Genomic DNA, 17,432 nt, shown 5'->3' on the forward strand with positions numbered 1-17,432 from the left:
GGGAGTCTGCTTCTCCCTCTGACCCTCCCCCCTCTCATGCTCTCTCTCTCTATCTCATTCTTTCTCTCAAATAAATAAATAAATAAATCTTAAAAAAAAAAAACAGCTGAAATGAGAGATTCAAATACCAATTAGAATATCTGATTTTCTTTTCATCTTCTGTTAACTTGTTTCCATTTTCTCAGTTATGACCAGAATTTTCCACATGGCATTATACTTAGCCATTCAAAACTTCCAACTTAAAAAAAAAAACAGTAAACAAACTTTACAATATTAGTCATATGAGTGAGATTATCTAGAGCTTTCTTTAGTCACAACATCTAATACTTTAGAGATGGACTCATTAATTCACATTATAACTGACAGTGTCCCTGTTTCAATCAAGTGTGGCCATGGGAATTGAGACACATAAAACAATACAGCTCCAAAAAGAACCTAGTGATCAGACATAAAATAAGCCAGTAGCTAGAAGAGATGTTACTGTGTAGAAAATCCAAAATATGTCTATTCTAATTTGATATTAATTGTAGATAACTGCCTTATGCCTCCATTTAAAAGAATTCTATCTGCAGTCTCACCAGTATTACCCATGCCCTACTTTCCTTTCCACTGTGGATTGATACACTAACAACAGTTATATTAAGACTCAGAAATGCTTGGGCTCCTGGGTGGCTCAGTTGGTTGGGCGACTGCCTTCGGCTCAGGTCATGATCCTGGAGTCCCGGGATCGAGTCCCACATTGGACTCCCTGCTCAGCAGGGAGTCTGCTTCTCCCTCTGACCCTCCACCCTCTCATGTGCTCTCTCTCTCATTCTCTCTCTCAAATAAATAAATAAAATCTTTTTTAAAAAAAGACTCAGAAATGTTTGTCATATATCCATTTTTCTTTCATAGAATATTGCTTTACATACACTTTAACTCAATTAGTTATGACATTAACCAATATGGCAGGAATTCTGTCATCTTTATATATATTTGCAATGTTTATTAGAGATGAAATAAATTAACCTTTTAATTTTGGTATTTTTTCAAAGATAAACTATTATTCTTATCAAATTCTATGTATCTGACACTTGTAATAGTTACTCCTCAGTGTAAATCTTACATCTGCCAGGGTTTTACATGAAAATTATAAATATATAACAATGAATGTTTGTTACTTTTTCACTCTTTGCATATCCATTTCGTTAACCTAGATACATTCTGGAGATTCTGGTTCTTCTTTTCTCATGATTCATTCTGTCCATTTCCTCTCTATGCTCCTGGACTTCATAGCACAGCCTTACTCTCTGAAATCTGAATAACTATATAGATGTATTCTTTAAGGTTTCTTGAAAATAATTTAGCACATAATTTTTGACATGCAGCTGCTCTTTTCTCTTTGTCTGCCTTGAGTGATTTCTTCAACTTTTTCTACTGTTGTCCTTCCTGAGTGTTTTCATTTATAACTGAGAGATGTACTCTTTATATTTTTGACTAATACTAGGGGAGAAAAAATTCAGGACATATCACATTCAAAATCACCCATTCTTTTTGTCCGTTCTTTTTATTGCTGATTTTCGGTCTTTCTAGGTTCTGCCTGGCTGATTCTCTTCCAAGCTTTTGGTCTGAGTGTTTGAATCGCTATTACATCTCCCGGAGGCACTCACTTTTCTCCAGTGAGACTCATTTGTTTCTTTCAACTATCCTCAGAGGTAGACAAGGTAGGCATTATTAATCTCAAGTGAATTCTGAAGTATTTGTTGGAGATGTTGAGGTACTGAAAGTTCATGTGGAATAGGCAGAGGAAATGTTACAAGCATGTTTCCAAGCCTCATTTTTAAGTGACACTGAATAGCAAGCAAGGAATAATCTCTGATAAAAATCTGGCAACCAATGACCAAATGGGTTTACATGAGAGAAAAGACTGAACAGCCTGTTAGTGTAAGAATTCAAATCCAGCTCATTTTAAATCCAAACACATGCTCTTTTCACGACATGACACTGTTTCTACAGTTAGATGCTCTTGGCAGACATAGAAATAAATGTATCTTGACACACACTAATCATGATTTGATACAGGAGGGATTGAAGCAGCAGGGAATCATGGTTCATTAAAATCCTAAAATCATCCGGAATATTTCACAAACACTGCCAGAACATTTTGTTAATTCTGCATGCCCGGTGAAAATGAAAAATTGTTAAGGTCTATCTCATTCAATCCTTTACATGATTGTCACTTTTATTGGATTTTTAAAATAAATACTCAAGTTAAAAACATCATCCTGAGTTCTGTGCTTGTGTATGTTGATGTGTTTGAATATGACTAAAGCCAGGGAGAATGCCTATGATACCAACTTCTCCGATACGTTTATTTATTTTTAAGGTCTTTTTTTATTATTATAATAGAGATTTTGCTTTGTGGATGAGACATTAACTCTGGTAGCATGCTATAGACTCAGGGGCAGGAAAACGATGATATTTAATCAATTTCATTTCCTCCTTCATATTTCCTTACCTCCTACATTTTATATCATATGGAGTATCTTTGATTTCTTGTTATTTATTAAAATGCTACATTATAGTTTGGAAATCATATCTTTAGTTAAATATGTTCTTCACTGGCAATCTAAGTGTTCCAGTGCACCCTTATCTAATTTCTCATGGACCTAGTTTGAGATACACTGGCATGAGGCTCAGAACAAAAGGTAAGCTCCACATTGATTTTCAAAACACTGGCTGATGATCCATCTTTCTCCAAGAGTCTGAGTCTATGTTAGACAAAGAGTGATTCAGAGCTGAGCCTGCACAAAACCACACAAACATAGACAAGTACCAACAGAAGACATTAAGCAGTAGTCACAAGGCAAAAACAGTCATGAGCAAATAGTAACCGCTTTAACAGATAAAATTACTCTGTTCAAAAAACTGAATATAAGCCTACGTATGCAGTAGTATCAAAGACAGTGATTAAGATTTCATGAAGGTAGAACCAGAGTAAGGAACAAAGTATATCTACTTTTGGGGAGACAAGTTAAGCATGAGAAGAGTATTATATATCAACTGGGGACATAATCTCCCTGTGTCAGAACCCTGCAGCCTCAAATTTCCTATTCTTTGTCATTTCCATGAGGAGACAATATATTATCTGGCACTAACTGATATGATCAGACTCTTTTTCTTCCCAGTGGCCTTCATGAGCTCAAGCAGTACAATAAAATACCTAAGAAAATGTATGCACATGAAGGAAACCAGAAGTTTTTTTGTCAAATGGTATTTCAATCTCTAAAGCCATGCAGATTGCATTGTCTAAAAGAAGAAATCTAAAATACCAAAGTGAAAATGGATTTTACATTATCTGACGTGTTTCCAGTGACTTTGGTTTTGTCTAGAATGTTCATACAACATTGACAGCAAGCAGAAAGTGTTAATACTTAGAGGAACTGAGCATGAAATGTAGATTCAGTATTACAGTGTTGCATTCAGCAATATGGACATACTCAAAGAAAAATCAAAGTCCTAGTTGAATGAACATGCTCACAGGACTCGGCTTTTTAAATGATGTGACACAAGAAAAAAATCGTCCATGACAAAAGATTTACAATTTGTGTTAACCTACTCTAAATATTCCCAATTAATATACAACTAGCACATGTTTTCTAAGATAGTTATCCTTTAGTCTTTGAAATAGGTAAAAAGCAATTGTACACAAACGTGTTGTAGAAGTAAGTATAATGTCATCAACAAAATTCTGTATTTAGAAATAAATATATTAACATGATTACAGATTGATTAGCACACATAACTCAGCAGAAGTATATCGGGGGCACCTGGATGGCTCAGTCCGTTAAGCCTCTGACTGTTGGCGTCGGCTCAGATCATGCTCTCAGGGTCTTGAGATTGAGACCTACACTGGGCTCCGTGCTTATCAGGGAGTCTGCTTCTCTGCCTCTGTGTCCCTCTCCCTCTGCCCCTCGCCCTGCTCTCTCTCTCTCTCCCTCTCTGTCTTTCTAAAATAAATAAATATAAATAAATAAATAAATAAATAAATAAATAAATAAATCTTTAAAAAAATAAAAGAGGTATATCAGGATATTTTATGAGTTATGTATGTCCTGAAATAGAACTAAAATGCATTTTTCTCAAATTAGTATCTAAAACACATTACTATATACACTCTACCAAGAAAAGAAATAAATATTTGAATACAAAATAATTGGGGAAATATATTCATTTTAATATATATTATAAATAGCATAAATATGAACTAACTTCCATTGATATATGCTTAGTTAAAATTAAAAATATACTGAAAGAAACGTTTTTCCATGTGGAAGAAAGTAGCTTTCTGTTTCCATTTATGAATTAATAGCAAGACTATCAAACTTTGTTTTTGTTTGTTTGTTTTACATTTTCCGGCTATTAGAATATCTGTTGATATTAGTATTTCTTTATTTTGGTGCAAGGGTAAATATCTTACTAAGTTGGTGTTACTAATTGTCACTTGAATATCATAAATTCACAGGTAAATTAGAAGTCACTTATGCTATAAATATAAGCCGTGAAAAAATCAATTATAGAGTTTTTTCAAAGCTTTACATTTATCTATAGCATATTTATTGTATAGTTAGGAGGATGATTAACATTTCTAAAATACTTCAGTAATAGCTGAACAAATTTCCCAGACTTATTAGCCGAGCATTCTGCTCTGAGTTTGGCACATTTGCTCCAGCAGCTGTTCAACTGGAAAAGCCCTACATTCTTCAACATACAGCCTTTAAAACAATAGTTATACAAACAAGGATCTTAAGCTTCTTAGCATTGTCTAAGCATTGTTTTCCATATTTGCTAAGTCTCACTAGCATAATTCTATAGATATGCAACTTTTGTTGTTACTGCTGTTTTTGTTACTAAGTATAAGACTTGAATTTATTCTTCTACGTATCATTCAACAAGCCTAAATCCTTCCTGAATCTCCATTCTGTAAACCTGCGATTCCCAAACTTAAGACTGCATCAGAATCACTTCAAAAGCTTCTTATGACAGGTTAATGTACCTGCCCCCAGAATTTCAAATTCAATAGGGGCTCAAGAATTTGCATTTTTAAGAAGTTCCCATATGATGCTGCTGCTGCTGGTCTCGGATGTCTATTAAAATATTCAAAAGAGTTAAACTAAAAGCTACTCGAAAGTTTAATACTTTGGTCTAACTGGTGAACTTGTTTCTAATCCACATAGCTGTTCTTGTATGCAAGCAATCTATTCTATTCTGAAATGACATAAATATATTTAACAGTGTTTCTTAGAAATTTAAATAGAACACCTTATCAAAACCTTTCTTTATTTGTGCATTTTTAAATACTACTGATTGATAAATGCAGAAATATGACCATTACCTACTTATTACATCATTTTATACATTTATAATAACACCAGTATTTTGATTAGTATAATTCAGATGTAGGGGAGACTGGGTCGCGGATTCCTTTAGGCATCTTACTTTTGGTTTCAGCTCAGGTACTGATCTCAGGGTCAAGGGATGGAGCCTTGCCTTGGGCTCCACACTGGGAGTCTGCCTGAGTTTTTCTCTCCCTCTTCCTCTGCCCCTCCCCCCCCAACTCGCACACTTGCATGGGCTCTTGCTCTCTCTCTCAAATAAGTATATAAATCTTTAAAAATATATATATATAATTCAGATGTAAAATGAGTTTAAGGACACTTTTTGTCATGTTTGTTTTCACTAAGAAATGTGTTAAAAAGGACAGAAGTAAAAACATGTTCAAATTATAAGCTTTTAGCATTTTTATATTTGTCTTGTTATAAAATATCAAGAATAAAAATACGCATCAAAGTAACATGGCCTAGCTTTAACTCCATATATCAGTTTCAATCTATGTCCCAAATCATTTCCTAATTATATCCTTTCATACGATTTCTAGTGATCAACTACAATAAATATAATTAGTCTTCAAGTCTTACCAATACTTCATAACTTCTCCCAAGTATAAATCCTCTTTTGACTTTAGTTCTTCGAAATATGCCAAGTATAGTTAGCTTTGCTGTAAAAATTAAAATGCATATTATTCAAAGTGGAGTTTGCCTTTCTTTAACCGCTGCAACATTATCTTAGGTGGAACTGGTTGTCATAAATCAATGAAACATCCATTTAGAGGTGAAAGCTTCCTACTGGAGAAATGTTGCTAAATTTTTCAAGTGCAAAAATTGAGTATTTCTCCATAATCCCAAGAGTCAGATCTCATTGTAGTATTGTCTGACATAAATAGTATGTGTATGTGTGTGTGTACTTCCCAGGGAAACATTTTATATGGTGAATGTTAAATAAATTCAGATGCTTATTGCCTTACTCAATTAAAGCAGCTGTTGAGTGAATTTTCAAAAAGGTTGTTGCTATGCCAATATCAGTTCTTACATTTAAAACTCAATGCTATTTTTATCACATAGTGATATCAATTTTAAAGAGACATTGTTCCACCATAAATTGTGTATTCAGTACTCACCTGGTGTCAGGTACTACATTAGGGATGAGTGGATGAACAAAGGGTTCTTTCTGGCACAAATTACAGCTTTTTGGCCATTTCCCTATATTCTTTTTTTTTTTTATCTTTTTTAAAACTGTAACCAAGCAATTGCTGAGTCTTATTAGGACTTATTAAAAACATTCAGAGGCCTAAATAAAATTCATCTGAATAAAATTCATCTAAAAAATAGGTCTTTTCTGGAAATGTTTTAGAGTTGTGACACTTGATTCTGGATATTCTAAAAATGCAGGAAAATTTCTTTTTTGATTTATAGCAGATACTTCCTTTTTAGAGGCCATCCCTTCTCCTCATTCATACTACTTGCTTAACAATGAATGCCTTTTGGCACAGCTGGGTTTGATGTGATTAGACTGGACACTTTACCAAGTAAATCAATCAAACACCTTTCCCTTGGAATTCTGATTCAGAAAACTGTTGAGAAATAGATAATAATGATCACCTGAACTATAAGTTTAAGAGCACATAAAATCATGGATGGAATTAATCAGGAAAGTATTAAGACAGCTGGTCTTGTTTACCAAGCAAAGGAGGGGAATAGAGCAGGTGCACATGAGAAAGGACGTAGCTCTATGAGGAATCCAGGAACCTCTAGGATGCTGATATTCTGAGTCCAGACACCCTCTCGTGACTTAAGCCAGTTATGTTTTCCTTGAAATTAAAAGTTTCTTGATTATAACAAAAGTAATTTTGTTTCCTGAAAACAGCTGCAAATAATGTGAAACAAATCTATTGAAGACCTATTTAGTAATCAAACTGTTTATGGTCCAAATAATCTATCAGGTTATAGATTGAGAAATCTTTTATAACCCCAGGTACAGTATGTTGAAAATTGCTGTCATTAAGTTGAATAAAAAGAAGTTAGAATACAAACTATTTTAATGATTCTTTTTTAAATTTCTAAACAGAAAAAGGAGTTGCAATATACTGTGAGAAATGGCTTTGTTATTAAAATAAGTGCACATGTCTCTGAGAGTAAGAAAAACTCATTCTCATATTTTAGAATGCTTTTTAAACCAAACCAACTTATTTGACTAAAGATCTGTTCCTATATGCAGTCTCACAGGCTTTTGGTCTTACCCAATTTCCGTTCTTAATTATGAGTAACCCAAAATTAAGAACAAACATATTATGCTCTAAAATGTATCAGTAAAATTCTATTTCAAATTGAATGACATTCACCATGAAGTTTTTCATGGGAAGAAATGTTTATAATCTTTTTCAAAAGAATATATTAAAAGTTGCTGAGTTTCCACCACCTGTTCTTGACAGCTATTTCAGTGTAAGTAATACATCACAGGGGTGATGGCAATCTGATGATGTATTGGAACTATACATCATTGTGGTGACGGCGCTTTAATGACAGATGAGTAATACATCTTCAGGTAAAGCTCTCAAATTTAAGCCTGCCTGGAAAATAGAGTTTCTGGAAGAAGAAAACATCTTATAACTTTATAAAAGAATGTATGTTTGCTATATCAGAAGGTTATAATTTTGGATGCAGAAATGAGATGTTATTAATATCCATAACTTTTTTCTTAACATGTTTATTAAAAGTCAAATGTCTTTTGCATTAAAAAGTATTCCTGCTTATTTTTGTCTTCTTTACACTTCATTTATCCATCACTGCAACATGTATCATTGTGTATTACTTCTCCATTTTTTTCGTTGGAACTGGAAGAAATTTCTTTTTGGCTAAGAATCTTTAAAGCCAGTGACACTCTTCTTGCTAATAAAAATATCCTAACTCTGTATGGGTGGAGACATTACTTGTCAATTTATTTCTGCTTTTTCCATCTTGAATAAACTATTCAAAAAACATTTTCTTGGTGATTTTAATTCCCTTAACAGCTTAATATTTTTTTATCCTTACATGGATATGAAAAGCAGTAATCTTTTGTCTATTATACTCATTAAGAAGAATAATCAAAAGATATCCTTGGAACAGACTAGCAATACTCTGCATTATAAAGGAAGATTATTATCTTCTACCTACATTTAAAAATAAAACCACTTTCATATTACACACTCTTAAAAATTATTGAACTGTTAGAAACTATTAAGGTACATATTTAATTTTGAAAGTTAGAGGAAAAATTGTAAAGGATGCATTTTATATATGTAAATTACAATTATAATAACAGAAATCCCTGACAGTACTTAACATAACTTGATAAAGGTGGTAAAACATGTTTTTATAAACCAAAATATTACAATCAGTCTGGCTATAAGAGGAAAAATGACAATTATAATGTGTGTCATATGCCTAGATCGCTGGGTGACATGTTGGAAATAGTTACTATCTCACATTGTAAATCTTACCCCAGGTTTGCCTCTGTAATTATTAACACAGGAAATTATCTAAAAGGAAAACTAAGATAATTCTGTTATCCTGTTATTAGAAAAAAATTCTATTATCTAGTTCTGAAATTTAAGAAGGAATTTATTTGGCTTTTCCTTTATTCTAAATTAGATCCAAGTATTATACATAATTTTTTCCTCTCTCTTTATTTAGTAAATTGCTCCTGAAGAGGAGAATATATAGCCAACGGATATGGGGAAACTAAAACAGTGTCAGCTAAGCTGTCTTAAATTAAGACAGTGGTTACATGGGAGTGAATCTCGATGAGATGATGGGGAAATCAGAACTATGGTCTTTTGTGGCAATCAGACCTGGATTTGACATCTTAGCTGGGGGATTAAGGCATGACAGTTAACTCTTTAAGTCTCCAGCTGATCTTCCATTAAACATGTAGATATCATACATCTCTAGATGGGATATTATGAGAATTAAATTAGAAAATGTATGTTAAAGAGAAGGCCTGGCACATTTTAGGCCTTCAATAAATAGCAATTATAGATTTAGAATTAAATAAACAGATACATTTTTATTTTTTTTAAAGATTGGTTGATTGTTTTGAGAGAGAGAAACCGAGGACACGGAGGGAGAAGAGGAAGCAGACTCTCCACTGAGCGGGGAGCCCGATGCGGGTCTCTATCCCAGGACCCTGGGATCATGACCTAAGCCAAAGGCAGACACTTAACCAACTGAGCCATACAGGAGCCCCAAACAGATAAATTTTTAAAACAAACTCTTTTTTTTTGAGTTAAAAATATATATTAAGGGAAGGGAGGGAAATCCAAAGTGGGAGAAATCAGAGAACCATGAGAGTCTATAGACCCTGAGAAACAATCTGGGGGTTTAAGAGGGGAGGAGGCTGGGGGGGAGGGGGTAACAGGGTGATGGGTATTGAGAAGGACATTGCTGTGATGAGCACTGGGTGTTATACTTAATTAATGAATCACTGAATGCTACATCAAAAACTAATTATGTACTATACAGTGGCTAACTGAACATAATAAAAAAATGTATTTTTCAACCACTTAAAAATAGCAAGAAGAATAGTTACTGTGTTAGAACTTAACCAAAACAGTAACAAAAAAAATCTAATATATATGAATCTCAAAATGCATGTCTTTTTATTTCTTTGAGAATCAGGCACTTGCTCTATTGAATTAGGCTACTGAGCCATCAATTTCAACTTTCTAAAATGCAAGTTTTTTGTTTTTTGGGTTTTTTTTTGAGGTGGAGATTATATTTCTTTTTATCATATCCCTAAAATGTGTGAATGTATTTCAACAAATATTCTTGTGGTTACAGGATGAGAGGGTTCAGAAAAAGTCTTCCCACTATATACCACTTTGGCATGTAGACTATTTTGAGTTGAAGGCAGTCAAGACCAAGCAGATTCAAGATAAACTTTTATATCTCCCTTAAACTACCTAAAAGAATTTAGATAGGCATCTGGCCCAAAAAGAGAACTATTACAGAGATAACTTTTTATCTGAATGATCTATCTGTATTGCAGGAAAAACATCTAATTACCAAACATCTGGTCTTCTTATTGTCCTGTGAATCACTCTCCTCCCCTTTTAAAGCCCCTGGTCCCTATCCCATCCCTCAGCTCAAGATGGAATATAAACCTCAGTTGACCCGCTCTCCCTAGGTCTCATAGTCCTTGAGGGAGCCCCACACATATGTAATTAAGTTTTTCTCCTGTTAATCTCTCTTATGTTAATTTGATTATTAGACCAGCAAAAGAACCTAGAAGGGTAGAAGGAAGAAGTTTTTTTCTTCCCCAACAAAGATAATGCATCTTGTAAAAAACAGGTTCTAACAAGTATAAGTTGCTTCATGATGAGCTGAAATAAACTGAAGAAGTGAGAAATAGTGACCTTAACTGCATTGCTAGAGCTGCATGTTTCTGCATGTCTTTGTTTTATTCATATGAGAAACAGACTTCTCTGCATCCCTGAACACCTAGTAGAAGATGGCCATCTCAAAGCATTTCAAATGGGACCTGCAGAGAGAGACTGGTTGGTGCCTTTACTTTTCAATTTGAGATTCCTTGAGAGAGAATTTCATTGACCCAGCTTGAGTCAGTGTGAACCTTTCACCCATCCACACCACCTTTGTGCTGGTACTGCCTTGTATAGAGTTGTCGAAGCCAATACACCGTAAGGGAGGAAAAACAGTTAACCCTCTACCCTTCTAGGTTCTTGGCTGAACTCTTCATCTAATAAAAAAGATTAATAGGAAACAAAAAACAAAAAGCAACAGAAAGTTTAATAACATGTATATCTCTTGTACACATGGGAGATAACCATAAAAACTGAGTAACTTCTTGAAATGGCCTAAACCACTGCCTTAAACACTATCTCCAGCTAAAGACAAGAAAAAGATGTTGGGGATGGAGAAGCCAGTTATAGGAGGTTATTAGGAAAAGCACTATTAATGAAGGGTATGACTGTTATGCAGATTTAAGTCTGCTGCCTTCTACATTGGTAAGAATTTCTAGAGATTTAGTCATTCTTCTCTCCCTGGTTCAAAGAGGGATAAACCCTTACAAATGGAGATTTCCCTTATAAATGTATATGTCTCTTACAAAACGGTAACGTCTACTAGGTTTTCAGAGCTTCTCCTGTGTCTGCTGTTTCTTAAAAATAACCAACTCAAGATAATTCTTATGCCAAAGAGATATATTTTGGGGGAGCAAATTCTGCTCCTCCTCTATCCAAACTTAAGGAATGTTGGTAGGTAAGAGTTCACAGGTGTGGTTAATTTATCAATTGTTTCAATGCACTAGCATTGCACATTTTCTTAAATAAGAGTCACTCTGTAGTGCTTACAATCTGAATTGTTGAGTGATCCAAAGGAACACAATGTTATGATACATTAATATTTAAAGAGTTCACATAATCTAAGCTATGATCATGCTAATCAAAAAAACAACTGTCTTGATGTTGCCAACCTTCTACAAAGTGTAAGAAAGAACTGGTATATAATAAGTCCACTCTTAGAGCCATTGTAGCTAGATGAACTTATAACGCATAAGATATACAAATTATAAATAAACACTTCAGGGGAAATAAATATTTCCCCTGAAGTGTCTAAAGGTAGAATAATTAACAAAGAAAAGGTACCATTTGTTGACAGAAAAAAGGAAGTAATAATGTATAACTTAGAATGCTTTCTGCAAAATACAAAAATGCAGGAATCACTAACAAAGGAAAATAAAAATTGATAGAGCAACTCATTTTGCCTAAGTTTAATTTAAATAATTTAATACTTAAACTCCAAAAGACTTTAAAATTGTGACATGTGGCCAAAAGATAAAAATTTGTGCATGTATCTATATACTCTTTGGACCTTGATTTCATTTGATCTCAGTAAATTTTTGCCTTGCCTTTAAATTTTTAAGAACAACAACAAAAATATGTAATACATATGTATTTGCAGTTTTGGAATACAATTCAAATCTATAGTAACTTGAGAAAAAATACTAAGACAACACAACTTTATTTGTAAGATGGTAAATTAATAAAGAGAATCTTTGAGTGTGATAGTATTTTTTACTGCTATTAAACAAAAATTTGATATTTTAAGTCATTATGAAATAAAGACAGTTGTATATTTACTCAATTGTCTGATATTTTCTCAAGATTCCAGAATGCATCATAAAGTATTGTAAATTTAATATCATATATGTGCATATATATATATAATTAAGGCTAATGCATTGTTATAGAAATGCAAAAATCCTTCATGTAAGTGCTATCATTTAGCAATATAAAATATAATAAAATTCAAAGAACATACTTAGTAATTAAAGAGTTAAAATCAATAATAAGAAGGACCTTGTAATAAAATTCATTATGAAAGAAATTAATTTTGAAAAAATTTGCATATTACTAAGGGTGAAAAATGCACCTTAAATAAAATAAGTACTCTACCACCATATTCTTCAAGCTTCTTTTTTAAATTAATGAATGGCAAACATATTAAATTTTTAGTTCTTTTTTACCATTAAATTCTTGATCAATTTTTTCAGTGCTATGCTATGCTGAGTAATGGCCCCATAAAAGATGTCCACATTCTAATCTCTAGAACCTGTGTATGTTATTTTATATGGCAATGTCTTTGCCAATGTTACATTAAGGATCTTGATATGAGAAAATTATACTCGATTATTTGATTGGCCCAAAGTACAATCACCAGTATCCTCAAAAGAAAGAGGCAGAACAAAATTTCCCACATAAGAGTAGAAGGCAATGTGATCAGGAAGGCAGAAATTGGAGTTATGCAGTACAAACTAAAGAATGCTGGCAGCCACCTGAAGCTGCAGGAAGCAAAGGATAGATTCTCCTCTAGAGCCTCCAAAGGGATGTGACCCTGCTGGAAACTTGCTTCTTGATATCAGCCCTGTGATACTTTTGGACTTTTCGGACTTTCGGACTTTTTATATATACAGTGCACTTAACACAGTATAATTGATTTATATTCTATCACAAAATCCTTATCTCATTTTAGACTCCAAACCATAGCCCATAGACTACACTCTAGGAATACATGTTAAGCTCATCTGTCCCTTCTCTCAACATAAATACAGTCTCATATTTGTTTCTTTAGTTTATTTTCATCACTTGGCATTTCTTTATTCTCAAAGAAATAAGTGTCATTTAAAATCTACAAACTTAAAAGCTTCTCACTACCTCTTTTAAATTACTTTAAAAAAAAATCTAAAAAAGAATAACCCTAGAAACAATTTCATTTCTTATAGTTTTATGTTCAAAAATAATTAATTTAATCCTCTATGCTACTGATTATTTTTATTTTTTATTTTTTTATTTTTAATTTTTTAAAAGATTTTATTTATTTGACAGAGAGAGAGAGAGAGAGTGGCAGCCAGAGGTAGAGGGAGAAGCAGTCTCCCCACCGAGCAGAGAGCCCAGCGTGGGGCTCAAACCCAGGACCCTAAGATCACGAACTGAGCTGAAATCAAGAGCTGGATGTTTAGCCCACTGAGCCACCCAGGCACCCCTGCTATTGATTACTTTTATATGATTCCCTAAACATGGAGAAAATTTTCATTGCCATTCTACAGTTATTCTTTTGCAAAGAGCTTATTTTAGTGGTTAGATGAAAGTCAACCTATAAATAAATTAAAACATATGCATTGCTTAGTAGTCAGCTTCTCTATGTTCAATAGATTAACATATTTTGAAACATTATTTTCAAATACTTTTATAAATAAATATTTTGTTTAATATAATAAGCACCTCTAAACTAAACTAATATGCTGTGGACACACATTCAATTTATTATCAAAGGTACTTGAAAAATAGATCTAAACCTCTGAGCTAGAATATTAGTATTAAACATGAGAAATAGCAAACATCGCCCTATTAATGGAATGAAAAACTATAGATAGTTGTAAATTAAAAAAAAAGCCAATGAGTGTTGTTTTTTTATAATAATATGAATTGAAATGAAATGTGGTGCATTTACCTTGAAAGGATGTTACACACTTATTTTCAAAAGATGTGGTATATTTATTGTCAAAGTTGATGTTTCCTTTACCAAATATTTATTTTAAATTCATGTGTATGAGAATGGTTTTTGTGTACCTACTGTGTGTATAAGAGGTAAGAGGAATCAGTAACCTTGAAATAAGCCGAAGTAAAAGATGCTTATTTAGAGTCAATTGTAATTTAAGTAGTCTGCTATGATTCTTAATACAGCCATTGTGATTCTTCTTTTCTATAAACTACCAATGGGATTATTATTTCCCTACAATAAATCAATTTTAATGTTTATCAGACACTTCTTCAGCGATTTCAGATCAGATCCCCACCCCAACCCCCCTTTACAAGCACCTTTATCCAAAGGAAATTGCTACTGGCATTTATCATTTGTGAAAGAAAAGATCTTATTGTTTTTTTCTTAGAAATAATCAGTTTTAGAGACTATGGTTATATGCACAAAACAGTCAATTGTTTAGACTAACATAATTTGCTTTTAAAAATTATTAAATCTACAATATAGATAAGTTTAATCCATATGCAGGGATAGAGAAAAAAGTTAACTATCTCAGTGAGACCTGTAGAATAGGAAGAGAATTCTTTGAACACAGTTTCTACTCTATACAGTCTTCCCTGTTTTACAAATATTGTATTAATTATTTTAATATTTTGCCAAACAATATCCTTCAGAAAATATAGCTGGAGGTACTACATAAACCTTCTAATCCACCAGTAGATTTATTAGAAAAGATTTCTTTAGGAAGGAATGTACTTGAGTTCTTTCTTCTCCAAGTGTTGGGTGTTATTTTAAATTTCAAATCAATGACTTTTCTTTTCTTACTATGTACAAACTAGGAAACAGAGCATGGCATAATATATTTCAATTTATATATGTGGTTCAAGAAATCTTTCTTTTTTATGTATATTTTATGTATATTTAAATTTACTTAAAATTGTTTATCTATAGTTACATCTCCTTGATTTATTCTAGATTATACTACTTGATACCCCCTATTGTAAATAGGAAATGATAGTAACCAAACAACTTTTAGTAAAACTTAATGTTTATACTTGAATTCTCCAACATAGTAGTCACAAGCTACATGTGGCTATTGAGCATTTGAAATGTGACTAATCATAATTGAGATGTTCTGTGAGTATAAAATACACACTGGATGGCATACACTATGTATGAAAAATAAGGACATAAAATATCTCTGGAATATCTTTTTAAATTGTTGACATATTGAAATGATAATGTTTGAGATATTTTGGGTTAAATAAAACATTAAAATTAATTTCCCCTGTTTCTTTAAAAAAAAATTTTTATTATGTTCAATTAGCCAGCATATAATACATCATTAGTTTTTGATGTCGTGTTCAACGATTCATTAGTTGCATATAACACCCAGTGCTCATCACCACACGTGCCCTTCTTAATACCCATCACCCAGTTATCCCATCCCCCCACCAACCTCCCTTCTCTAACCCTCAGTTTGTTTCCCAGAGTCCAGAGTCTCTCATTGTTTGTCTCCCTCTCTGAATTCTTCCCATTCCCTTTTCCCTCCCTTCCTCTGTGGTCCTCTGTGCTATACCTGTTTCTTTTTATTTCATTTTGTTTAGCTACCAGAAACTTAAAAGTATCACACTCATATTTCTATTGAAAGGAGCTATTTTATATCATTAAGCAATTTACAAAATATATGCAAAGAAAATGTCCCATTTCATCATCAATAAATAAGGAAATCAAAATTCAGTGAGGTTAACTGGCTTGGGTAGCTCAACTAATTCAATAGTAAAGAGATCTTCTGCCTCTGAGTTCTTTCTTTATTTACCCTAACCATTTGCAATGTGCTTAGCATGAACATTGCTTGGGCAACACATGGTAACAGTTGAAGTCCTGATAACTGTTTTTTTTTTTTAACTTAAAAAAATTACATTTTCACAAATTGAAGTATTAATTGCAATCTGGTTTACTAATAAATCAATTCATAAAAGCTAAATTAAAAACTTATTTTTTATTGATCTTGCTTCTGGTAACATGGGTATTTTTTCACTTTATGAAAACTTTATCAAGCCATTTGCGTTTTTTGCTTTGGTCTCTGTTTTTGTATGCTTTTTGGAGGGTCTGCTAAAATATTAATGGTCATATTTTCAGAATCAAAAAAACTAAAAAAATTTTCATCAAGATATTCCTTTAATGAAGTTTTATGTTTTCCCAATGATGTATTAAAAAGGTAATGCAAGGTAATCTGATGCATGTGTCAACAATAACTGGTAAATATGAAAAATTCTAATTGTGGTGCAAAGTCACTATACTCCTTAAGATATTTTAGGAAGGTATAGCAAAAACATAGTATAAAATGTCAGTGCAAAATATCAGTTGACAAAAGTCTACAGAAATTGATTCAGTAAAATTGCAAAAACTAAATAGTAGTAAAAAATATATTGAAATTATATATCTCCAATTTATTATTTTCTTACTAAATGTGATCATGCATGTTTATTTAAAGTACACATTATAATTTATATTAAATTTATTTTATGCTTGTATGTCAATTTGAAATTTGATTAAATTCCTTAGAAAAACAAGATCAAATTTCAATAACTAATTGAAAAGTTAATGCATGTGATTCTACTGATAGCATTTTATGTCATCATCTGCTAATTATCATCATTGTAAAAGTGTGTTGGATTAATGCAAAATCATAGATTTTGAATACAGTCTTAAATTATCTAATTTCGATCATTGTGCTCATTGGTTCACCAATTTATTGACATCAATTGACAATCAATTGATAGTCTGGAGAAAATTATATAAACAGTGATACATCTTTTTGTATTGAGATGGAGGCAATGAAGAATGAATTATAAAATTAAAGCACTTTTCCTTTCCTGAGTCACACTTAGTATAGAGATTTTAGAATCTATCAGAGTATTATCCAGTCTAAGATGCTAAATACAGTAGCTAATCCAAACTAATCTATTATTTCTTCACCAATATTCTCTATTAATGAACAGAATTCAGAATTTG

Source organism: Eumetopias jubatus, unplaced genomic scaffold (assembly GCF_037043125.1).
Source record: "Eumetopias jubatus isolate StellerSeaLion01/CBP00866 unplaced genomic scaffold, mEumJub1_p1.0 scaffold_5, whole genome shotgun sequence".
Classification (NCBI taxonomy): Eukaryota; Metazoa; Chordata; class Mammalia; order Carnivora; family Otariidae; genus Eumetopias; species Eumetopias jubatus.